Source organism: Xyrauchen texanus, chromosome 10, assembly GCF_025860055.1.
Source record: "Xyrauchen texanus isolate HMW12.3.18 chromosome 10, RBS_HiC_50CHRs, whole genome shotgun sequence".
Lineage (NCBI taxonomy): Eukaryota > Metazoa > Chordata > Actinopteri > Cypriniformes > Catostomidae > Xyrauchen > Xyrauchen texanus.
The window spans coordinates 2813461-2839928 of record NC_068285.1 but is presented as its reverse complement, the minus strand read 5'-3'; the positions used below and the strand labels follow the sequence as shown (position 1 = coordinate 2839928).

General features: G+C 35.5%; 2 protein-coding genes across 2 annotated transcripts in view; both read left to right on the top strand.

Annotated features, from left to right (window-relative positions):
• LOC127650626 (NACHT, LRR and PYD domains-containing protein 12-like) overlaps positions 1-26468 on the top strand; it is a 125689-nt gene that overhangs the window by 73042 nt on the left and 26179 nt on the right. The gene's annotated exons all lie outside the window — the stretch shown is intronic.
• Positions 15791-26468, top strand: part of LOC127650627 (NACHT, LRR and PYD domains-containing protein 3-like) — a 710662-nt gene continuing 699984 nt past the window's right edge. The window contains exon 1 of the mRNA XM_052136173.1: positions 15791-15948. The gene's annotated coding sequence lies outside the window, so the exon portion shown is untranslated. The remainder of the gene's footprint in view (positions 15949-26468) is intronic.

Genomic DNA, 26468 nt, shown 5'->3' with positions numbered 1-26468 from the left:
ATGTATTTGTGAATTTCTGTCATGAAGATTCTTTTCTATAACATTGAATGTAGTAATGTAGAATGTAGTATTCATGCATTTTTCCATTCATTATGTTTTTTAGTCCATAAAAAATCACCTAAAAAGTCTACGAGTTGTTTTGTGAAAAGTCACAGTATATAACTTAAATATGCAGTTATTTAATAAACCTATGAAACCTACACCTTTGTAACATAGCTTATTACAACACTGTACACACTATATTGACTGGATGTTTATTGTTTGTTTATTTTTTGCCAACAATGCTTTAAAAAAAATTGGATAACTATCCAAAAGGAATTAAATAAAAATAAATAAAAAATAAATAAGAATGAAAAGGACACTATAAAGCCACAGAGTAACCATATAACTTAAATCACAATATGCAAAATGCATAGTGCTATGGGTTTGTGAGTCTGACTTGAAGAACGAACGACTCGAAACCGAAGAGATGAACTAATCATTTCTCTTTCCGGTACTGACAGCATAGTCTCTATGGGACTGACAGGAAGAACGAAAGACTCGGACCCGGCCGAACCCGAAGACTCGCGAAAGATGAACTAATCATTTATGACTTCATGTACCTTATGCGATGTTGCGCGCATGCGCGGTCAACACAAAATGAACGAATCACTCTCTGAGACAACTCGGTAGTCCCGAGTCATATTAAAGATACGTTCAAAATGAACGAATCGTTCATGAACGACACATCACTAATTTCATCACAGTTTTGAAAGCTTCATCTTTTCATTAAAGATGACCTGTAAGACAAACATCCCACAACTCGTTGCATCTTCTTGGACTGTGTGTGAAATATGAGCAGACCTCCACTGAATGTTCCCCCACTCTTCCTTTCCGAGTCGCTTCAGCCGCATTCTGAAGTATTGTCTGTGTTTAAAACAATTTACACACAAAATGTCTGAAAGAAAATGTAACTTTACAAGTGTACATGTTTTTAGAAGGATTTATTGTGTGTTTGTGTGTCATGTAATATGGGCTAATTTTTGGGATGCAGTTCTGAGGCTCTCCATGTCAGATTCAGCAACTGCAGGATCCACAACAAACATGTGTTCGGAAGGAACATGAAGATACTGACAAAACACAGTGAACAATATCAAATCACATTGTTACAATTGTACAATCATGTCTGTTTCCACAGTTTATCATAATTGTTTTATTATTCCATAAAAGTTTAAAGGGATATTTCACCCAAAAATGAAACTGATCTTATAATTGACTCCCCTCGTGCCATCCCAGAGGTGTTTCACTTTCTTTCTTTGACATTGGTGAGTAAATGATGAGAGATTGTTCAGTTTGGGGTGAACTATCACTTTATCAACAATTTGAGTTCATTGCACACTGTAAAAAATGACAGTAACAGTAAAATACTGTAAACATGCTACAGAAATAAAATGTTCATTGATTAACAAATATTAACTGTAAAATATACAGTAAAAGGTTTTCATTTATTTTAAAAGACAATACAGTAGTTTTGTGCCCTTCTGTAGTTACTATGTGATTAACAAATACCTTATAAAGTAAACAACAGATTTTTACAGTTTCAGAAGCTTTTTTCTTGTTTCAACAGAATCTTTCTTTTATTTATTTTTTACAGTGCCAGCGTGTAAATTACAACCATTTTAAACTGTGAAATGTTCAGGTTGTTCTGTAAAGTGTTTTACTACATTTTAACTGTATTTTTAACATAATTATTCTGTCAATCACAGCTGCCAGATTTATTTTACAGTGGAGCAATCCAAGTTAGTTCTTATATGAGCCCATTATTATCCCATTTGTTACCTAATATTACATATTTATACACATATTACACAAAAGGACAGGCTCTTCATTACCATGGTTAGGTCAGTGTGCTAGTCTTAAATAATAGTAATAATAATAATAAATAAATGTATTTATGAAAAACACATACTAGCTGAAACACATCTTGAAACTTTAAACTGCCACTGTTGATGTCTAATAGATTTTACCTTTAGATTATTTCATATGAAACTGAAACATTTAGTCAAAATATAACAGTTACATTTACTCGTGTAATATCCTGAAACAAACTTGTAAAGGTGATGTGTGTAAGTATTAATATTTTTAACTATATTGGTAAAGGGGCCACATCAGGCTTTAAGTAGTGAGTGTGTGTGTGGGGGGGTGTACTCAATTTTCTGAAGTGTATCTGTGACTTGTGAGACTATTGTGCAATTGCCTAAAGTATTATATTGCTCTCAAAGACAGATACTTTTCTATCAGGCATTACAAAACTCAATAAAAGCGGAGATTATACATTTATTTCCAACTCTACTTCCCTGTTAATTTATTATTCAGTTTTAATAATAATAATAATAATAATAAACTTTATAGAATGTTTAATGTTTACTCTTTTTTTCTAAAACTTTACCCGTTTACATGCTAAAAGTGTCATGATGCGTTTCTCCTCGATGGTTTTTCAACACTCAACAGAATAACACAGGCTGCATGAATATGATAAATAATTACTGCAAGAGTTACATTAACATACAGGTGCGAAGGGACTTCAACGTTTCTAAATTGCACGAATAAAAAATACATTTACATATTCGTCTCTGGCTTGCAATATTTTCAAATATGTTCATTTCATAAATTTTCCGAGGGTGAAATTAAACCTGCCTGTTAACATTCAAGATAAAAAATTATAATAAAATAAGTGAATTGTAAAGTATTTGTCTTTGTTTGAATAACTACTCATCCCTACCTTACACATTAATACTGGAAAAAGAGCCCGTTGGTGTAAAAACACATTAAGTCATTTTACGGCGGGATTTTGAATGATGACATTCACTGTAAATAAGGGTTCCCCCTCCCTACAGAAGCCAATTTAACCACTGCACACACTGGTTAGTAACCTGAAGTTTTATCCAACCTGCACGTTTTCCTAAACTTTATCTGATTAACATATGAGTGGGAAATGAATCAAATCAATGATGTTTTTTGATTTTCTGGTTATGACACATGTGAGAGACATTTTGGGTTATCTGCTGCTAGTTGTAACTCCGCCTATGATTTGAATATATGTAAGTTACCAAGTACTTCTTAATATTACATTATAAAGACCAGTCAAGCCTTTCTCCTTTTAATGAGATGACGGTATACCGTATACGGACACCTGAAGTTCATGCAACAGGCACATGTCTCAATCTTTATCTGAGTAAAAGATAAGTTACGAACAAAATGAATAATTCTTGTGTGATTAATGTGAACGTGCATATTCAAACACCTACTGGCTTGAATGCAGAACTATTAGCGGCATGACAGAAAGTCGTGCACCACATCTGTGTCAGTCATTATCTGAAGACTTGCTTATCGAGATTGGAATAGTTCAACTATCTGTTCTTTACATTATATTTCCTTGTCAGATCTGCAGGGAAACAAGTGATACCACTGTGACCTATGTGAAACATATGAGAATACACAGCGATGTCTCAAATATTATATTTGGTTGCTGCATAGGAAACTATAATAGGACGTTTCAAAAGGTTTGAAATCTCACGTGTACAGACACCATAAAGGATATGCAGAGCCCACAATGTGCACTACACATTCCTTGCAATGTCATTCTTTACCTGAGTTTATTTCTCATATTAAAATGCACATTAAAGAGGGAAGAAAAGTCACATGCCCTTTCAAGCAGTGTGCTAAAACATTTACCTCTCACTTGTGTAGAAAACATACAAATACAGGAGGCTTAATTAACTCCAAATGTGGCCATACCTCTTCTTTCAGATGTTCTTTCACACATTTTGAGCTTCTCACTGACATCGATGTGCTGCGCGCACCAAAACTTTCTATGGAGGAGTGAGGAAACCCATGGAAGAGTTTTACCAACCCAGAAGTTCAGTCAGTCCTTTCCAAAGATGAAGCCATTGATTCATCACAGCACATAGTTCAACTCCTAATGGCTCACTTCATAGAGAAGCAAGAAGGACGAATTCTTCAAGAAAATGTGCGTTTGTCTTCATATTCACTGTGTTTGTTCTTTGAATACCTTCATAAAATGGTTCACCTAAAAATGATAGTTCTCATCATTTACTCACCCTAATGCTGTCTCAAAATCATATGACTTCTGCGGAACACAAAAGATGATATTTTAATGGAGTCTGTTTGTCCAGACAATGCAAGTGAATTGAAACCGAACATTCAAGCTCCAAAAAGGACATAAAAGTTCCTGCATAATGTCTCCTAAAGCAATCCAAATGGTTTTGGGTGAGAATAGACCAAATGTAACTTCTTTTCACTGTACAGAAATCGGCCGTCTCCTTGGCAAACATGAACTCAAGCTTGATTACAATTCCTCGCGCTCTGCATATTCATCAAGTGCTAGGAAGTGTAATCAAGCTGTACAGTCGAAAGTGTTACAGTTTGGTCTGTTCTCACAAAACCAATTGAATCACTTCAGAAGACTGGTGAAACCACTTGACTCATATTAATGACTTTTATCCTCCATTTATATCTATTTGGGTCCTCATTCTCTTCTTTTGCATTGTATGGACAAACAGATATTACATCTCCATCAAAATATCATCGTTTGTGGCATACGTGTTTAAATCAACAAGGGTGAGACAATTATCATTTGTGGATCAAATATTCCTATTTGGAATATAACAGGCCTGTTGCCTTCAGTATTAGCAGTAGCACATTGGATCTTAAATTGTTATCTTTACAGATAGATGTGTACAACTCCTGCTGAGCTTGAGAAGACGGGTAACCTGCCTGTGACTCCTCGTTTCATCCTGCTTGGTTAGTATATCATATTAGATACGTCTGCATTTTGTGTCACTAAAACAAAGCTCACAGTCTGACGCATATTTTTATTATCAGGAAAAGATCCACCTTTGTGTCCCTCATTCTAGAATTTACTGTCTTTGAATTGTCTGTGTTCAATTGTCATCATGTACTCACAGGCATGTAGTAACAAACCCATATAACCTTCTTTCTAGGGACTGGCTGTGTCAGTTATCGTTCAATATTATTTAGAGAAAAAGATGCAGTGAAAGTGAACGGTAACTGATGCTGTCAGTCCCTAATATGCTTTGGTCCACTGAAAAACTAAATTAATGCAGATTTGGAGCAAATTATGAAAATGTTCATTTTTGGGTGAAGTGTCCATTTGAGTGTCCGATCACATGATGTGTTTTTATTTGCGGTGTGTTGAGAGATATTGTGGGTTCTGTTATCTTGGAAGACATGACATTGTGTGCCATTGTTAGGGTTGGCATCATTTTCTCACTGTCTTATGTACACCCAGCTGTCCTTAGAACATAGATTACACATTCATCTCTTTATAGTTTCCTTTAAGGTCCAGGTGATATTCCGGGGCAATGGATGAAGATCAGCTGGAAGGCCGAATAATCTGTGAGGTGTGCAGACAAGTTTTGTCACTGGAATTGCTGCATTGTTTTCTTTGTATTACATCTTTAATTTGCAGTACCAAGAGGAAGCAGCATCCACACTGGAATTCCTTCAAAGGTCACAAGCTTGCACGTATTTTATTATGTGTTTCATTTTCATTCATATGTTAATATTACTATGTTGACTTAAAGGAATAGTTCTCCATTTAATAATGATCTCATTTACTCAACTTTGTCATCTCAAACATGGGATTTTCTTTTGCGGAAAACAAAGATATTTGGATTGAGATGTGATATTTGTTTGTCCATTCAGTGCAAGTGGAATATGTACCAAACTGTCAGCAACAGAAAGCACATAAAAGCATAATAAATGTAATCCATACGAGTACAGTGGTTTAATTCAGTTGAATTTGAGTTGAGAACAGACTATAACTCTTTCATTGTTCAATTTGCCATTGCAGTCTCAGACACAATCATGATTTCAGTCCTGATTATTTGACACATACTCAGAGCGCTAGGAAGTGGAATTGATCTTGAAATCATGATCGTCGAGGGAAATTCTGATGTCAATATTTAAGGTGAATAAGGATTACCTTTAAAATGCTTTTATGTCCTTTTTGTAGCTTTATATTGTGGTCTTCATTCACTGCATTGTATTGACAAACAGACGTCATATTTCATCATATTTGAGTTCTGTCGCCCCATTTACACACGGGGGCATTCACTGGCACGCTGTATGACCTGTTTGGTGTGTTTCAAGTCTTCAGAAATTATAAATATTAGTGAGGACATTTTAGATAATCTGAATGTAACAATTTTAAATGATTGTTCACTGAAAATCTTCCCTGATATTTTTCAGGCGCTTTATTGGAAGAAATCCGGAAAAGGCTGGATCAAGGCTGCACGGGGAAAAGTGGTGTCTAAATAAACTGTAAAAACTCTGCAGAAGAAGACTGTAACTGTCAGTCCAGAGGGATCACATCTCTTAAACAAAACTGATGGACTTTGATGGACTTTGTAGCGGACACTCCCCACAATGCAGTTGGTTTTTCACATCATATGGTGGGCTGGAGTGTTGCTGAAGGATGATTTGAGTTTTTTACTGATTTGTATTTTATAAACATTTGTTTTGATATAAAAATGGTGTTTTTTGAAGCCTGATTTGACAGTAGATTTGTATTTGATATAAAGGGAAGTCATTTCTAGTTGTTTGTTTTGATAAATGTTCTGCTTTTTACTAAAGTCATTTGTGTATTTTGATTTGTTTTTTGTTGCACCACAGCACTGAATATTATTTGAATACTTTTATTCATTTATTGCCTGTATTAGTGCAGATTGATAAATATGTTGTTGTTTCAGAATATAAAAACATTCATAATTTGGCTTTGTTTATCTTTTGTAATCCACATATACAAACAGGAAGTGCATGCTGTAATATGCATTTAAAAGTGTGATTATGGGGTTGTGACTGTATTTAATTTAACAGCTCTATGCTTCTAACTTACAGATGTGTACTGATGTTGACAAATACAGTATTTAGCTGTTCATTTCAAGAACGGTAACACACCATATTTTGACAGTATAATCTGGCAACCACAGCTGTCAGTAGATTACTGTTTTTTTACAGGAAATGTTTTTTGTGTTATTGTTTGTGGCAGATGGCATGAACACTTTCAAGGTTTCGAGCATTGATTCCTTATTTAAAGACAGTAGTACCGCTTGCATTATTGCACAACTGTAGTCAGTCTCTACACGGTGTGTTTGTAAAGTGGAGTATGTGGACAGATTGAGCAAAAACTGCATAAGACAGAATGTTATTGGCGGGATTGAATGCTCAGTCGAAATCATTTCACTAACTGGCAATGGGGGGCATCTTTTCCTTTTCCAGGTAAGGTGAGAGCATAATAAAGGATTCTCCTTTTGTGTTTTGGGATCTTTGAGAGAACACTTCCTGTTGCGTCCAGATACAAGGAGACAGGTGATGGTTTTAATGTGCCAGTATACTCATTCCTGTTTGGTGTTGATCTTGATAATGGCAATGTCTGGCCAAGTATAAAAGATCTTTTGATTGAAGAGTTTCATTTATAAATACAAACTGTTTCTGCTGTTTTTGTTGCAGTATTAGTTCAGAGAGTTTTATATTTCTGCAGTCTGTTAAAATGCATTTTAAATTGTTGAATTAGATTTATTGAAATGCTTTAAGTCATTGAATAGTCCACTTGTTTTTATGTTTTATGTTTATCTTCATGATTTTGTTTCTATTTTTTGTGTTTGAGAATGTATTTCGGTTCTAGGAGAGCATGAATATCTCTGTGAGATTGTACATTTGTAAACAGCAATAAAAACCTTCGACATTCAGCAGTTGTCTGTTATTTCTTCAGGTCATTTTATTTTAAAGTTTATTGAAAGTAAATGAACAGAACCTAAAATCTGAAGCTGCTAATAGCACTTAAAATTGAGTTAAATGAGCTTAAAATGTAGAGTTGAGTAAACAGAGACTATTAGGGTTAAAAACCTTCAATATATTAGCTGGTGTTTCACAGTATTTTAAGACACATTTTTGAATGGAAGCTCATTCATTTGGTCATAGCAGCTTCATTTATTTTAGGTGAAGTTGCTTCAAATTTCTAGTGGAATTTGTTTAAAAAGTGGGATGCAGAAATGATGCACAATATTTTTAAGCAAATCCAGCACATTATTTTTTCAGTGTCTCCAACAAAACCTGCTGTATCAAACCCTCTGCATATTCTCACTCTGAAACTTATTCATGAAAATAAAATATCCAATTACAAATCTAAACTTATTGTTAAAGAAATTGACAAAAAACTCAAACATGATCAAGATGAAACATTAAAAACTGAATTTGACCTCCACAACAAACTTCAGCACTATTCGGTCCTAAACAGAAATACCAAATTCAGATGGCGGCATTAAATTAGAAAACATACATTTGACTTTTGATATTCAACCATTCTTGCATATATCTTTTTTTTCCTTAGACAAGCTTTTTTTTATTATTTTTAAATGCAATTGCGTGTTTTGGCCACAAGAGTGCTTTACTGTCCACTTTAGTTCAGCTGAATAAACTAAATCTGATGGTTTTCTGTCCCAACAAGTACTTTCACCACAATTTACTGAGAAAAGCTCAAAAGAAATTGTAGATAATAAAATAACATAATACAAGTTTTTAGGTTTTATCTTTGCCTTAAACCCCCATTATAGCAGGGGAACACGTCCTGTCAGCTGAAGATGTGACTGTCAGATACTGTTCCCCCTGTGTTCAATAAGAGAGAAAGCTCACACAAGTATTACATCAATAATGAATGTGGGAATTACAAATAATATATATATATATGGACAAACAAACAATATCAATCTCATAATTACAAGTATGTAAAAAACATTCAACTTGATCATTTGTTCTGTTCCTTCATTATGTCTCACTGAGATTGCTGCACACAGAAATGTCTTTATCTTTGGCCTTCTTACACACATATGGTGGAACCACGTTCCACAGGCATCACAGGAGATCTGTAGTGCAAGAAACTTTTAATAATTGTGTTATAATGTAAACATCAATGTTAAATCCTCCACCAATATTAGCTTGAGGAATAATAGTGTTTTTAAGTTCTTCTGCGCTTGCCACATGGGGGACTATTTAGGGTACAAGAGTGATATCCCCAAGGGTACTGAAGGTCCCAAGGGTAAATTAAGCTGCCAGTACAGAAACTGTTGTGTCAATAGCAGACACAAAGTACATACAGTAAGTAAATGTAACACTTTAGTTATTTGTAACTGGTATTTTAAGTCTTGCACAAAAGAGTGGATTCCTGACCTTATGAATGCACGACTGATGATCATTTTGATTGAAATGCACAATTAGTAGCTTCATCTGATCTCTTCAACTCACAAACACTTACCAAAAAACCTTCTTTACAATATCTGCTGGTGTTAATACTGAACAACATATTTAAAGAAAACTTGGAAAGGATTTTGGCTAAACATGTTTTGCTCCCCATGATGGGAAGGGTTTGGATATATCCTAAAGTATTAACAGTAAACAAATATAAACATGTCTCTGAAGAAATGGTTCTATGACATGATCCCAACACACTTGTGATTGTTGGAGAAATCTTAATGGAAAATGAAATACTGGCACTTACACGAGTAAATGGGTAAAACAGACGTTATTACATCATTTAAAATGACATTGGGAATGGAAGCACCAATAGGATTACAGGTATTACAATTTATTTAATTTTTTCAGTAATGAGAATCTAAATGTTGGGTTATTTTTTTCTACCCATTCGCTGGGTTTAGTATTTTATTTTGCTGGGTTATATTCTCGGTAATGGCTCATATTGACCCAGCGTTCGTTGTTCATCACCATCATCATGGGGGAATCACCAAACTAGATCACTCAGCCTTAAAGCCCAGGGCACCCCCGAGCAGTCAAGGGCCCCTGGACACTGGCCCCATTGGCCCGGTCGGTAACCCGTCCCTGCTGAAACTGCTTGTATTTTGGCAGAGCTGCTGCTTGATCTTTCTCACTGGACACTCGCGAGCAGCACAAACCCTGAATATCACTGAATCTGTTAATCTTACTCAACATGTTTCTCTCTATTATTGAACTCTTCTCTAGTTTTTATTTTGGTCTTGGGTAAGTGAGAATAATATTTGCTGTGGTCTCCAATTCACCACTATTAATGTTTAGTCTGCAATCGTTTACTTCCTGTCCACAAACAGCAGTGTGAAGAAGTAATATGGTGGTGTGTGAAAATTGCTTTTAGGAAACGAAACTTAATTCTTAATCTACACACACACAAAACACACCAATGTCACTGTCAGTCACAGCAACTGCAGAACAACATTCATACAAACCAAAGACATCCACAAGACTCAATAAACACAATCCACATGAAATAAAAAAATAAACATAAACAACATAATAACATGTTGAACAAATATATAAATCAAATAAATGGAAAAACTTATTTCATTGGCTGCTAATTACCAAAGGAGAACTGAAATCTTGGATTTTGTAACATCTTGTAACTTCAGATGAGCAGCACGACTCGATAAGAGACTTTTCATGTGGACAATCTTTTATCGAGTCTTTTGAGTTTTTATTGTTGTAATAAAAGTCACAGATAAACAGTTTCTTCCAAACTGGCTTAAATCTACCAATTAAAGACTGTTATTTCTTTAACACAAAACTATTAGAAACATATTTAAGTAATCAAGAATAAATCTTAAAATTGACCTTGATGTCAGCAACAGTGTTATTAAAATAAAACTTTAAATAAATTAAACCATGAAATTATTAAAGTTAACACTTAATGTCATAAACACCAGCACACAAACAAATCTACAAACACAACACTGTGGAATATTGAGGAATAGGAATATTTTTACTGACATGAATTCTATAAAATGTTTCCTAAAATATTAAATTACCTGAAAAATAGAAGAAAATAAAAATTATTATGTATCAGAACTTCAACACATGAAATTGTTACGAGTTTGAGAAATAAAAGTTTGAGGCAGTTAAAGGGAAAGTTCACCAAAAAAATGAAAATACTCTCATCATTTATTCAGTCTCATGATATCTCAGGTGTGTGTGTGACTTTCTTTCATTCTTCACTTGAAGACAAATAGAAAAATATCTTTGCTTTGTAGATTTTTCTGAACATTTCTAAAATCCAAATCAGTTTAATTAAGACATAATCTGTCTGAACCTTTATTTCTGCCGACACAGAAGTTGTAGTCCGCTGTCTGGGATTACTTGGCAATGTAAAAGACCCACAAGGCAGCATCAATGTTGAAGACTCAGTTTGTAAAGTCAGCCACAAAAAAGTATCGCTCAGGCGGGAAACACTTCAGTAAAGTGAAGAGTTAATTTTTCCCAGTTATTCAATGATCAAGTTCTTGTGCGATTAATGTTGAATATTAATTTTCATCCTGTGAGATTTAGAAAGACACCTCAGACATCAAACCAAGAAATCTGACATACAATTATTGAAAATGAATAAAATAAGTATTTGAAACAACAGAACATTTAAAGTAATAATTTATGTATGAAATCATTTGAACTCACCATTAGACCTTTTTCTTTTGTGGATATAAATAAAAATCACAATCATGAACACTGTAACTGTAACTTCTGCTATTATGATTGTTCTTACATCTGTTCTTGATTTTTCACTGCAATTCCTGCATTTTCCATCTACAAATTGACAAATGACAAAAATATAAACACATTACAAACACCTTTAAATTGGTTTGAAAATGTATATAAAAATTGAGGAACTATTTATACTTTACTATTTTACAAATGTGCATCAGCAAGCTAGACAACGTCAATCATCCTTATTCACTCAATACTGAAGATATGATCATATTTACCCTATTCTGATATAACCGGCTCTTTTACACTGATGTGGATCTCCACACTGATTCTCAGCTGAAAGGTTTCATCACCGTTTGGTCTATTTCCAGAAGAGTTTACATGATCCAGTTTAATGCCATTCAACATCATATTCATCTCCACGTGTTTGGGGTAGAAACCAGTGGCCAGACAGGTCAGAATCAACTTGTTTTGGTCTTGAAGAGATTCAACAGCAAACACCTCAACATCTGGAAGAGCTGGAGTTAAAAGAACCAACAATAAATACTGATATAATTCATCATAAAGAATAATTCAGGATATATGCATCAAATTCCAGAGAATTATGATTTAATTCGTTTTTGTACAGGACAGAAATTGTTTAAAAATACTGCTAGAACTACTATTACTACTAAAACTGATTGAAACATTCTTCTTTTATTATTAAATGTGGAGATCCAGTTCATGCAGTTCTTGAGGGAAATCTTGATGATTTGGTTTCGTATTGTTTGACGGTCCCACTTCAGTTTTATTTTTTTGGCTTTGGGATTTTTATTGATCCACTGTGTTGTGTTAAAATTAAAGGCAATAAAATCTTCTCCATCATATTGATAATCATTAAACACAGTCAGATTCTTGATTGCTCCATCAGGACGTTTCTCCACCTCACATCCAGCTCTTCTCTGAAGTACATGAAGCTCTACAGTCACAACACAAATATTGATTATAATCTCACACAAATTATAGTTAATTACAGTTTCATAACATATCTGATGATTGATCAGAGAAACCCATTAAACTCACCAGAACACTTGGAGTTTGTGCAGTTTGACAGAATATTAACCTGATGTAGAAACCTGTCTCTAGTCTCATGTAGCTCAGGAACATCTCTCCAGATTTCAGATTTCTTCCAGTCTTGTTCTTCATGACTGTAGTGAGATATCTGTCTATCATCACACACACTAACAGCACTGAACACAGATCCAGAGAATGTGTCCGGTGTGGATAGGGCGATGTACTCATACAGGAGTGTGTGTTTCTCTGGGGAAAATAATGTAAAAACTGTGTCTTTGCAAAACATACATTTAATAGTGAATGGTGTGGTTGTAAAATGAAAGTCAGAATAGGCTGTGTTTGTATCACTAAAGTGTTTGGGCTGTTTTTATTGAGCTTCCTCACTAAAATCACGCTGTAATCACTGATCCAGAACTGAACAGCGAGGTTAAGATTGTTTTGTTTTTGATATTCAAGACACATTCAGCGATAACTCTTAAATGGCATAGAAAATATTTTCCAAAATAGTATGACTGTAAAACATGGAAAGCTAATAATATTCTTCATGCTTATTTTCATTATTTCCACTCGATATTATGAGCATCCATCACAATGTGAATAACCCCGGGAAAAGTTCCTCGTGTCACAGTGGTTAGTAAGGGACCGTGGAGAAAGTGCAACAGTTATTATTATTTATTTTTTTGTAATATCTTGGTATGTGAAATGTTTTTGTTAAAGGACATAGAGACACAAAACCAACGTCATTCAATAGAAGAGGACAGTGCGCAAAAAGTATTATGTTCTGTACAAGATTCATCCATTTTGCAATTAATGTGAAATGCAGTCAATACACAAGCTGTCATTTATGGTTTATAGCCATGCATCAAAATTTCAACTTGTTATCCTTAAACTCATCGAAAGAAAACTGACAGACGAAATCAATCACGTGAACATAAACACAATGTACATCTATAATGGCATTATATTCATAAATGAAAACAATGAAATAAACAACAGGGCACACAGACCAAATTAAGAAATAATACAGTTCAGTGATGGAAAATAGTTACAAAAGAAATCACTTTTAAATACAGAGAAATACGTTTTTTCTTTTTTTTTTTTACCCAGAATCAACATTATGTTAATAAAGAATTCAATGTTTTTGTCATCCAATATCACTCCAAATACAACAGGCCTAGAGAAGGTCGGCAGGGATTGGATTTCTGTCTCCAACCAATAGGACATATTTTCCCAGAACATATTTGAATGCATACAATAAAAGAAGAGGTGATCAGTTGTCTCTATGTCATTTTGACAAAAAGTACAAGTATTGTAGTCAAAGTTAAATCGAAGTCTTAAAAGTTAACTTGAAGGATAAATACCATTAAATATTTGAAAGTGAGTTTCCTTCGCTTTAGGAGTCACTGGAACAGGAATATACTGGACTTGTAATATATCATGACGATATAAAAGTGTAGGATATAATATAGAATTAAAGGAAGAAGGAATATGTTTGTTGGGAAGTGTTGTCATGAGGTCGTTACCATCAAAGAGAAGGGATGGGAGTTCACATAAGACATCTAGCGAGTGAACAAAAGGGTTTTATACTAAGTGAAGGACATTTTTGGAATGGCATTTATAATACGTTCAGATTGCTTGCGTTCACAATATAGGTTGTATTTAGTACAACAATCTTTAAAAGTGAACAGATTCCCATCCTCATCCATTAAGTGAACTACAGACCAGAAACCCTTTTCGAGCCAATCAATAATACATCGAGAATTTATCTGGATAAAACAAATCTGTTATTCCCAATGGGGGTCCAATGTGGGGTAAAGTTGTGATTATATAATAACTTCCAGAATAGCAAAATCTGTTGGTGAAAAGAAGATAATTTGACTGGAAGCTTTGAAATAACAAAGTCACATTTTAATAAGAAATCAATTCCACACAATCTCCTAAACATACCTTTGGGAATGCTAAACCAAAAACTATTTTCATTAGTTATTCAAATTTTAACCATTTAATCTTCAACATGCCATTTATACACTGAAAATCAAAGGCTTGTAATCCACCATTCTCGTAATCTTGAGTAAGTTGTGCTCTCTTAATGTAATGTACACGCTTTTTCCATTAAAATGAACATTCATTTGATTAATAGTCTTAATAGCTCTATTGGAAATAGAGAGGCAAGATGCAGGTAAATACACCTGGCAAGACTCTCCATTTTAGTTCAATAAATCCTTCCAAAAATCGATCAATCCCTTTGCATCCATACATCGAGTCTAAATTTGCATTCATTCCTTCTATTCCAGATGTTTTGTTTCTCCTTAACAGCTTCATCCTTGGAAATGTGCATAAATATTTCACATTGGATTTGATTGGGATATTAAATATTGCATCAAGGGAGCATTCATGTATGTGATAATTTCACTTTTATCAATATTATGTTTTAAACCTGAAAATTTGGAAAAAATAATGAATTATTTCAATTGCTTTGTGAATCTGATCAAGAGCTTTTAAAAATAAAGTTGTGTCGTCCGCCAATTGACTAGTCACAATTTGATGTCCAAACACATTTAGTCTTTCAATATTTGAGTTTTTTATAAGGATGGCCAACATCTCTGTAGCCATAATAAATAATGAGCTGAGATGGGGCAGTCTTGTTTAACCCCTCTTTTGATGTCAAATCTAGGTGAAGTGCCTGTAAGGCATCTGAGCTAATGTATCTGTGTAGAACAACTGAATAATCTTACCAACATGTTCACCAAACCCATACATTTGTAAACATTTAAAAATAAAAGAATTATCCAGCAAATCAAACGCTTTATAGAAATCTAAAAATAAAATAACCCCATCTTCTGTTTCTTTGTTAAACTCTAGCAGGTCTAAAACCAGTCGAATATTATTATGTATAGATCGGCCTCTAATAAATCCAGTTTGTGTCTCCCCAATAACTTTAGATAAACCAATATAATCGGATATCACGATATTTTAAATGAGATTATCATTGAAATATTTTTTACATATCACCCAGCACTAAAGCGGTTTAGAACAACATGAGTCTGAGTAAATGATGACAGATTTGTAATTTTGGCTCAACTATCCCTTTAAGAGCATGAAACACCTGCTGCACCTTTAAATGTTGTTTGTCTCTTTCAGACTCCTCCTCCTCAGGTGACAGGTGAAAGTGAAACTATTAAAACAGGATCCATTTTGTGACAAGAGCAGAAAATTACACGACGAGAGAAACAGAGAAAAAGTTTGACAGTTTTTGTTCCACTGAATCGTCTGAAACAATCAATAAATTCATTGTGAAGTATTTTGTAGGTGATATTCTAGTCAGTAAAGAGGAACATCAACAGTTCTTGACAGGTGAGTACTGAACTGCTGTTAAACAAACCAAAACTCACAAGACAACAATAATAAACCTTTCAAACTATCAGCTACAGTAAGACATCTAACAGATATCTAAGTATTAATCACAGCAGAACAAAGAGATACTGAGACTTTTGCTCTTTTATCTGAATTGTCAGTATGTGTTCAGTTTCTTTGGCACTGAAATTTTATTTCTTCTATTGACTTGAAACGTTGCTTTGTTTTCTTCTGTTGAGTCTTCTGATGTTTTCTCTTTATGCTGGTGTTTAACATGTCATAAAAGCTGACAGTCTGCAATTGAACCTCATTGATTCATTTCTAATGGAATATTCTAGAGGACAAATAAAAACAAATATGTGTCAGTATTGAACAAATAAACACGTCACAAATATAGATGATGTCCCGTTTGTTGACAGGTGTTCAGTGGACTGTTCAGATGATGTCATGGACTCCACAAAGGATCTCAGTGGACAGACAGACACAGGGAAGGTCAAGAGGTCAGAGGATTTCAATGCTTTAATAAAATACACTGATAGATATTTCTGATATGCTGCACAACACTACAGTATAAAAACACTGAGGAGAAATGAGAACAGACTGGATTATCTCAAGTATAAACATGTGAAACAGCTTTAGGGTAAAGTGAGATCTACAGTCAGATGACAGTGAGACCGGTTTGATTCAGTCACAGACAGAACTGGAGAAACCTGTACAGTCAGTCGTATGTAGAAGGTGAAACTCAAATGTGTTTCTCTGAACATTTTTAGACACAAACAGAATTTTCTTCAGATGAATGTAAAATAAACCATCAAACTAAAATGTACATTATTTGGGATTGGGGTCAAAGGTAATTTGTGTGTATGTTTCTCCTGTAAAACACATTTGATCATTTAATTCTTGTGAAAACAGTTTTTCAGAAAGCAGCACATTGCATTGTATAGTGTACATCAATTCTGTGCATTTATTGGCAGGTAAATTTTAAACTCTTCGGTCGTAGCTTATTTCAGAAGCCTCATTTTAGGACTGTTTGCACACAGCTTTATAGAGAAACTTCAGGAAAACTACAATCTCCAGTGGGCTGCTTTTCACTGTCCTAAACCAAAAATATTCTCAAGATGGAAAGAATTCAATGTAAAATTATATGTAATCATTTTCTCTAAGTGACCACTGCTACTAAAAATAATATATATTGTTCCCCTTCTGTCTCTCACTCGACATTGTATCAGTGTAGTGACACTAAGGGTTGCTCTTGAGAGCCCTGAACACCGCCCATTCTTTGAGAAAAGGCCAATGAGAATTGGCAAGTGGAATTTGCATGCCACTCCCCCCCGGACATGCCGGTATAAAAGGAGCTGGAATGACCACTCCATTCAGATTTATTCTTCGGAGCCGAGCGGTTGTACTATCAGTGAGCTGAATACTACTGCTGTTCCATTCACCTCTTCAGAAGCGTATGCTGTTGGATATACAACGCATTTCCAGCGGCTTTTTGTCCTTCTACAAGGCGAGTGCAGATTTTGCCCCATGGCACTTCGACAGTGCTAAAAGAGTGTATATTCCTGTTAAAGAGCATATTTTCTCTATGAGAGCACACACACATTGATGTTGAACGTCTTTTTAAAGACATATCTTTATAAAGATGCCTTTCCATCTTTGTGTGATTCCTGGATGCAGTCGTTATCTCTCCACTTCTGATGGTCAAGGGCGCTACCTCACGTGTCTGGGCAGTGATCACACTGAGGCAGCGTTTGTTGATGGTTCATGTTCTTATGCTCACCCTGTCTGCTCACCGAGGGCGTCCCCCTGCATCTGCGAAAGCCCAGGCAGCTCCGCCTCAACCCGAGCCCAGTTCTCAGCCCCAGCGTAGAGCCCCTTGCAGGATGGGCCTGCATGAGGAACCGTAAGGCTCCTAAGCGTCCCTGAGATGGACGACCCAGGGAGCGAGACGTCCACCACGGAGCTGGTATCTCTTTTGTTCGCCACACCCCGAACGGGCTGCGGTACCCACAATGTCGCTAACCCGCCCTATGCCGGGTATGCAGATCAAGGTAAGTGCTTTGAGGATTCCCTCAGTGCAGCCACCTGTGTGCAATGGCGTTAACTGGCCCAAGCCGTAGCTAATACTCTATGGAGAGAAAAACATAGAGAGAAAAGGCTGCGGCTGGCGAGAATAGTGGGTCTCGGTCCGCTTCCAAATGAACTCTGGTGTGGTTCGATTGATATATGAACGCAACATGGACCAAAGATGTCTAAACGGACCAAAAACAGGAAGTAATTTGCCTAATATGGACCTCAAGCATATCTGGTTCTTCTCATGCTATGTTGCCCATTACAGTTCAGTACAGGCATCTGAACCGCCGTCAGCCATCATTGCAGCATATCTTTGTTTGTGTGTGCAATGGAGGAATTCCTGGCGCTGTTTTGACTCCTTTAGACATTTTATTATCTCTTCTTTTGCTCTCAGCTGGTGAAAATACCACCATATATACATTTATATATATAAAACGCATTAATCCCAGCATTGTTTTGGATGATTGGCAAGTTCCGTCTAATAAAATACATCATAAAAGCGGTCCAATCAGGTTGTGACTTTTTCCTGATGCCTTTGGTTTTGTATCATTAGGTTTGGTGTTAAAAATGCCAGTGTGAACGCTAAGTGAACCAGGACTAATGAAACATTTTCTTTTTTGGTCCGGACCAAGAGAACCAAGAGAACCTAACTACAAGTGTGAACACACCCTTAATCGAACCAAACCTGCCAAATGTGAACACACCCTAAATGATGAGATAATATCCATTTATGGGTGAACTTTTCCTTTAAATTAAGATGAGTTTGAAGCTAATCCATGGTTTGTCAATCCATGTTTTATTTTTATTTGATTTTGCGCCACTTAATTTAATCATGGTTTAATACAATCAGAGATTATAATTTTAACCTGTGATTAAAAACTTCACCTGTGAATAATTTTGTCCGCCATGATGGATTCTGAATCTAGCTGTAAATCGTTAATACACAGGGCCGATCAAGCAGGTTGAGAACATGTTGCAGCAGCGTTTTCAAAAAGAATTAAGAATTAACCACCTCCCCTCCCTTCAGTTCCACAATTATATGGCCAGAATTAAAGAGTTTATGCTGCTGACTGAAGCGAGTATTAGAGAGGAGGGGAGCAATAATGATCACCTGTCGCTGGTAATAATAGAATAAATGTCTATCAGAGGGATGATGGCACATCCACTGTTTGCTTACCCAGTTTTTTTTATTTAAACTACCTAAATTATTTAAATCAGAGTTTAAATTAATGGAGCAACAGCGTTCAAGTTAATCTAGATTAACTGTGAAATTTAAATCAACATTAAATGTGGTTAAAGTGTAACCCTAATTAATTTTAAACAAGTTTTAACAGAATGATCAGATTAACTTTCATTTAATCTAAGTTTATGAATGATTCATATTGGTGCAACCCACTCTAACACTATTAAGACTATGAGCCAAATCACTAGAGAGGGGAGCGGCACATTCCCTAGTGGGATGATGTCCATCTCTTTTTAGAGGGACGGGTCTACCCCAAAAACCCGTCCAATACTCTATAAATCTGATGCTATTCTTCAAACACCACTCATCGTGTTGTCATATGCACAACTGTTGTTAGAAGAAGAATGTAATTGTTTGCATGAGGTTTAAATGAACTAATATGAACTCTTTTCTTTATTCTGTTTAAGTCAACTCCATATGAAGAGATCAGACTCACCGGAGCCCAGCTGTGTGTCCATGAAGAGTGACGCGTCTATGGATAAGCTATTACATTTTAAGGGTGAACACACATCAACTGGTCTGAGGTACAACATGTTTGTCAAGATAGAAAGAGATACTGTAGATTATTTCTATGTTAAAGAAAATCATCTATATGAACTCTTGTCTCTATTCTGTTTAAGTCAACTCCATATGAAGAGATCAGACTCACCGGAGCTCAGCTGTGTGTCCATGAAGAGTGACGCGTCTATGGATAAGCTATTACATTTTAAGGGTGAACACACATCAACTGGTCTGAGGTACAACATGTTTGTCAAGATAGAAAGAGATACTGTAGATTATTTCTATGTTAAAGAAAATCATCTATATGAACTCTTGTCTCTATTCTGTTTAAGTCAACTCCATATGAAGAGATCAGACTCACCGGAGCTCAGCTGTGTGTCCATGAAGAGTGACCGGTCTATGGATAAGCTATTACATTTTAAGGGTGAAGACACATCAACTGGTCTGAGGTACAACATTTTTGTCAAGATAGATAGAGATACTGTAGATTATTTTTATGTTAAAGAAAATCAACTATATGAACTCTTGTCTCTTTTCTTGTCTGGATAGGTCAATTAGTTTTTTTTTTGTGATGTACTTGATTCAGTTGTGGACTGTGATTCCACATGTTTTAATGTGTTTAAATGTGTAATTGCAACTCAAATACTTTATATGAGGGTAGGGATGGGCGATATGGCCAAAAATATTATCGCATGATTCTTTTTCACATCGTTCAAGATCAATATTTATCACAATTTACATTAATATTTGCATATTTTTGAATATCCAAGTTGGCAGAAAAAAAATCTTAAACAGACAAAATAGTCTAAACTACTAAACTGTATTTTGAGCCCAGAGACAGCCAAAGCAGCGGGGTCTGAGGGATCTTCTACCAAAATATGACACTTAGCAGGTTTGGTTTGATTAAAACAAACTCTACTTTATACTTTATGTGAGGGAACCTAATTGAATTGGATAAACTCAACAAAATTAGACAGGTCAAAGAAACCCCAGTTAAACCCCATTTTTAATCAATCAATCTACCTATTTATCTATCTAATCTATCGAGCTCTAAGTTCTCCATATACTACACAGTGATTTTGAGTATGTGAAATACATGCTGTTGGGAAACACTTATGATTGCAGCTTATTAACTATGTTCTGGTTAGCACAGAAATTGTCCAATAAAGAAATCAATACATATCATGTACCACATGTACCTGTCCTAAGATCATAGCTCAATCATAAGATGAAGCTCCACTTTTCACCAAAATGGTAATCTTCAAAACTTCAACATAACAGTAACTCTTCTGAATTTTAACAAAACATTCAATACTTTGATTATCCGTCATTAAAGAGACTTCAGCACTGCAGAGTGTTAAAGCATCAAAAGCCTTTCCCCACAAATCAATCTATGCATATCTATCATACAGTGAACTAGAGGTCAACCGGTATTGGTTTTTTCAGGCCGATGCCGATCTTTTGAAATCCGGATTAATGCTGCCGATTTATTTAGGCCGATATGTGCTTGTTTTTAACCTCTTATTTGAACCTTTTATTTGAAAGATACAATGTAACACAAATAATTACTTAAGATAGACAAAATTTCTCAACAAATACATTTATTGAACACTTGACCAATCTGCACTTGTACTCTTCAATTAAAAATGTATAATGTAAAAACATATTGTAGAAATAATGTATAACAAATATATTAAATAAACAAAGCAGGTGTTACGAACTGCTCTGAGACACGAAGGTTGAGATCCAAATGCAGCTTTAATTAAGGGGCAATCCAGACACGCAATCCAATATTCAGAGCATCCAAGAGAAGCACAGGCGTAACTAGGGATGGGTATCGTTAAGGTTTTAATGGTATTACTATCTTACCGATACTGCTTATCGCTCCGGTACTTCAACGGTGTTCTTAACGGTTCTTTTTGTTATATATATATATATATATATATATATATATATATATATATATATATATATATATATATATTAAACAAAGATAAACGTTATATAGGCACAGTGATTTAATTTCAGGAAGATCTACTAACATTACTGTTCAGGTGTGGTCTAAAAAGAAATCTAATAAAGTAATCAATTGTAAAATAACACTGCATAGTTTATCATAGATAGATTAATGCTTATTAATGCAGAGGTTATTCATTCAAGAGCTGTAAGTGATTTTCTCTTTGCCTTTTGTTGTTTGATTCACAGTAATGGCTCAATCGTCAGCATGTTGATTAGACCGCTTCCCCTTTAAGACCGAGTGCAGATCTAATAGACTCCTGATGCGCCATATTTTCTCCCAACTATTACCATAACTACGTCCTTTTAAGACATAATCTGTGTTTACGTGAATCTCCAAGCCGGTCGTTTTGACATTTTTGTGTATAGTTGATCGTTTTGACGCGCACTTGTCTCTTTGCGGTTTGTTTCGGAGCGCGCGCCACCTTGGGAACGGTATCTCTTGCGCTCTTTTTATTATTAAACGTGTCCCGCAATTTAGCAACAGTAGCTAGACTTCATTTTACAACAATCACCGATCGTGCTGATTCTGACGTTAAGTTTGAGTTTTAGGTCGGCTGGTGGGCAAAAAAGATAATTTCATATCCTGAATTTCCCCACTTGATCTGTGCAGGTTGAATTCTGGCAAAATGTACAGCATTAAAACAGATGAATTACTTCTCTCAAAAACATCATATTTACATATGAAATGAATCACTATATCCACAACATCTATGTAATATTATTACTTACATCTGCACAGACAATGAACCGAATGAACAGGTGAACTTGAGCTAAATGACGCACCTGGTCATAATACATGTAACTTGTGTTGTGAATGCACTGTTTCTGTAAAAAACACAATATACACTCAATGCAAGATCCTAAACTGGCTAAATACAAACAATTTATATCAGTTTCTAAAGTATGAAGAATTCAGAAAACAGCAGATTAACTTCTAAAGAGTCGCTTATACTCGAGTATATTATTTCAGGAGCTCTAAGGACAGTTGTTCAGTATTTTGTATGTCGTCTTTTATATGTTTGATACAAGTTTAAGAATATTTGTTTAAAGTTGGGTCTATTACAGTTTAAAAGGACTGAAATGATAAAAGCAAAAAACTATAAAAATTAACACTGATTTTAATCTTGCAGCGGGAACCTGACCAAAGTCCAAATCACTTTCAAATCCAATCTGCTGAAGAAGTTTCAGTGTTTGTGTGAGGGAACAGCAAAGCAGGAAAACCCAACACTCCTGAATGTGATCTACACAGAGCTCTACATCACAGAGAGTGAAAGAGGAGAGATCAATAATGAACATGAGGTGAGACAGATCGAGAAACAGTCCAGAAGAGCAACAACAGAGGACACACCAATTAAATGCAATGACATCTTCAAACCTTTACCTGGACAAGACAAACCCATCAGAACTGTGCTGACAAAGGGAGTCGCTGGAATTGGGAAAACTGTCTCTGTGCAGAAGTTCATTGTGGACTGGGCTGAAGGGAAAGCCAATCAGGACGTCCACGTCATATTTCCACTTCCTTTCAGAGAGCTCAATTTGATGAAGAACAAAAAACTCAGTCTTTCAGATCTTCTTCAGGTTTTCTTCAGTGAAACAAAAGAAATGGAAATACCCAGAGATGAAAATAAAGTTTTCTTCATCTTTGATGGTTTGGATGAGTGTCGTTTGTCTCTGGATTTTCAGAGCAATGTGAGATTGTGTGATGTCACTGAATCAGCCTCAGTGGATGTGCTGCTGACAAACCTCATCAAGGGGAATCTGCTTCCCTCTTCTCTCATCTGGATCACCTCCAGACCAGCAGCAGCTGATCTCATCCCCTCTGAGTGTGTTGATCGAGTGACAGAGGTACGAGGATTCAATGACCCACAGAAGGAGGAATACTTCAGGAAGAGAATCAGAGATCAGAGTCTGGCCAACAGAATCATCACACACCTGAAGTCATCAAGAAGCCTGTACATCATGTGTCACATACCAGTCTTCTGTTGGATTTCAGCCACTGTTCTCCAGAGGCTGTTGAGTGAAGCAGAGAGAGGACAGATCCCCAAGACTCTCACTCAAATGTTCACACACTTCCTGATCATTCAGACAAACATCAAACATGAGAAGGACTATGAGAAGAAAAGTAAAAACAGAGACATGATCCTCAAACTGGGGAAACTGGCTTTTAAACAGCTTGTGCAAGGAAATCTGATCTTCTATGAGGAAGACTTGAGAGAGTGTGACATTGATGTGACAGAAGCATCAGTGTACTCAGGATTGTGCACTCAGATCTTCAGAGAGGAGTTTGGGTTGTATCACGGGAAAGTGTTCTGCTTTGTTCATCTGAGCATTCAGGAACATCTGGCTGCTCTATATGTGCACCTCTCCTTTACAAACAACAACATGAATGTGATTGAACAAATCACCAAACAAAGACTGTTCTCTAAAGTTTTAAAGTTGATGAAACAGTATTTATCAAAACAGGCTTCTATGTTTGACCTGCATCAGACAGCTGTGGATGAGACTTTAAGGAGTAAGAATGGACATCTGGATCTCTTCCTTCGTTTCTTTCTGGGTCTCTCATTGGAGTCTAATCACACTCTCTTACAAGACCTACTGACACAGACAGGAAGCTGCTCCTACAACAAAGAGGAAACAGTGAAATACATCAAGCAGAAGATCAGGGAGAATCGCTCTCCAGAGAAATCCATCAATCTGTTTCACTGTCTGAATGAACTGGGTGATGATTCACTTGTGAAGGAGATCCAACATTATCTGAAATCTGGAAAAATAAAAGAAACAAAACTCTCCTCTTCACACTGGTCAGCTGTAGTGTTTGTGTTGATGACCTCAGAGCAGAAGATGGATGTGTTTGATCTGAAACAGTATATTGGAGCACAAAATAAAGCAGATGAAGTTCTTCAGTATCTGCTGCCTGTGATGAAAGAATCCAGATCAGTTCAGTAAGTAACACTCACAATAATCACAACATTGTTCAAACATCATCACGTTTAGGCTACAAAGGGGACATCACACTAAAGTCATTTATCAGGACAGGTTGCTGAACATTCCAATACATACTACACACACTTATTAAAGAGATTTTTGTGAGGTTATTTTGAGATCATAGAGGTCTGATTGTGGTGTAATGACTTGATGGGGAATTGAATGTCATGAGGTACAGGACTGACAACAGTGTATTCAGATCAGAAAAGTGTCTTCAGATCAGAAAAGTGTCTTCAGTTCAGAACAGTGTCTTCAGTTCAGAAAAGTGTCTTCAGTTCAGAACAGTGTCTTCAGATCAGAACAGTGTCTTCAGATCAGAACAGTGTCTTCAGATCAGAACAGTGTCTTCAATTCGATTCTAAAAGGATCCAGAAGCCACTGAAGAGAAATGAGAGGTGAAACATGAGAGAATTACTGAAAGGTTTAAAGGTTTAAGGTCATGTCATGAGTGAAGTGTATTTAACTTTGCTCCTCTGTAATGACTGTATTTTCCCTAAAAGTGTGTGTCACCTGGTCACTATCAGGTGAGGAAACATCATGGACAGACAGATAAGACAGCTGCTGAAGTGAGAGGGAATTATAGCTGTTCAGAAAAAGTGACACAATGTATTTTTCTGATGTTTTTAAGTTGACAGAACATGTTAAAACACAACAGTTAATGCAAACCTTTAATTCATGAAATTCTGTCTTGCTGCTTAAAGCAAATTGATTTAGTCATTATGATGTTCACTACTGCAGATATTTGGGCAACAATCATAAACAGATAAATTAACAATAGCTCAAATCTTTAGAGATCAGAGTAAGTGTTCAGTATATTTGTGTGTTTTCTCCGTTTTAACACTGTAAAGTCGACCTTTTCACTGCACATGACAAACGACCTCCACATTCGTTTCCTCTGTAGAGTCACACAGGGGGTGCGTGGAGTGATGACCCATCTGCGGATGTGGAATTTTGGGATCCGATTTGAGAATTTTTGATCTGATTTGAGCTTTGAAAGCATTAAAAATGTTGACCTCGATTGACTATACCGTATGCGACACCCGACAGGATGTGATGTATTCCAATCAAATCTATGTGTGCAAGGGGAGAATTATTAATACTTCTTTGTTTAAATTTATCATGAACACTTGATACTTGTAAAAAGGCATGGATATTGGTAAAGTAATAAATTATTCATTTAATATTTATATTATATTAATTTTAATATTGTCTCTATATGTTCCCTCAAAATATGGGCCTCATTTGTCCTGTATGCATAGCTATTTGTTATTTGTATCACTGTTTAGTGCAAGAGATGTGCCTCAATAGGGAATACGATATAAATGATTGATTATGTTGCTAATATATAACAAAAATCTTTTGTAATTACAGTAAATGTGTGATTTTATGTAAATGCAAAACATACATATTAAACATCACATCTATGAATTTCTGCTTCGTATTTGCTGAATTATGATTGTTGTAGCTGTTAATTATCATAACAATAACAATAAAACAGTATCAAAATAAATAATTCTGTTAATTATGTATACAGAAGTGAATATTAATCATGTATTTAATTGAATTCATCCATCTGCTCAACAAAATTACTCACAGTAATGTAATTCTAATCTTAGGTAATCCGTTGGTTCTCCCTTTGACTAAAAGACATTGTGAGCAAACTGACAATTCACCATTATCGCCACTAGGGGGATACGAA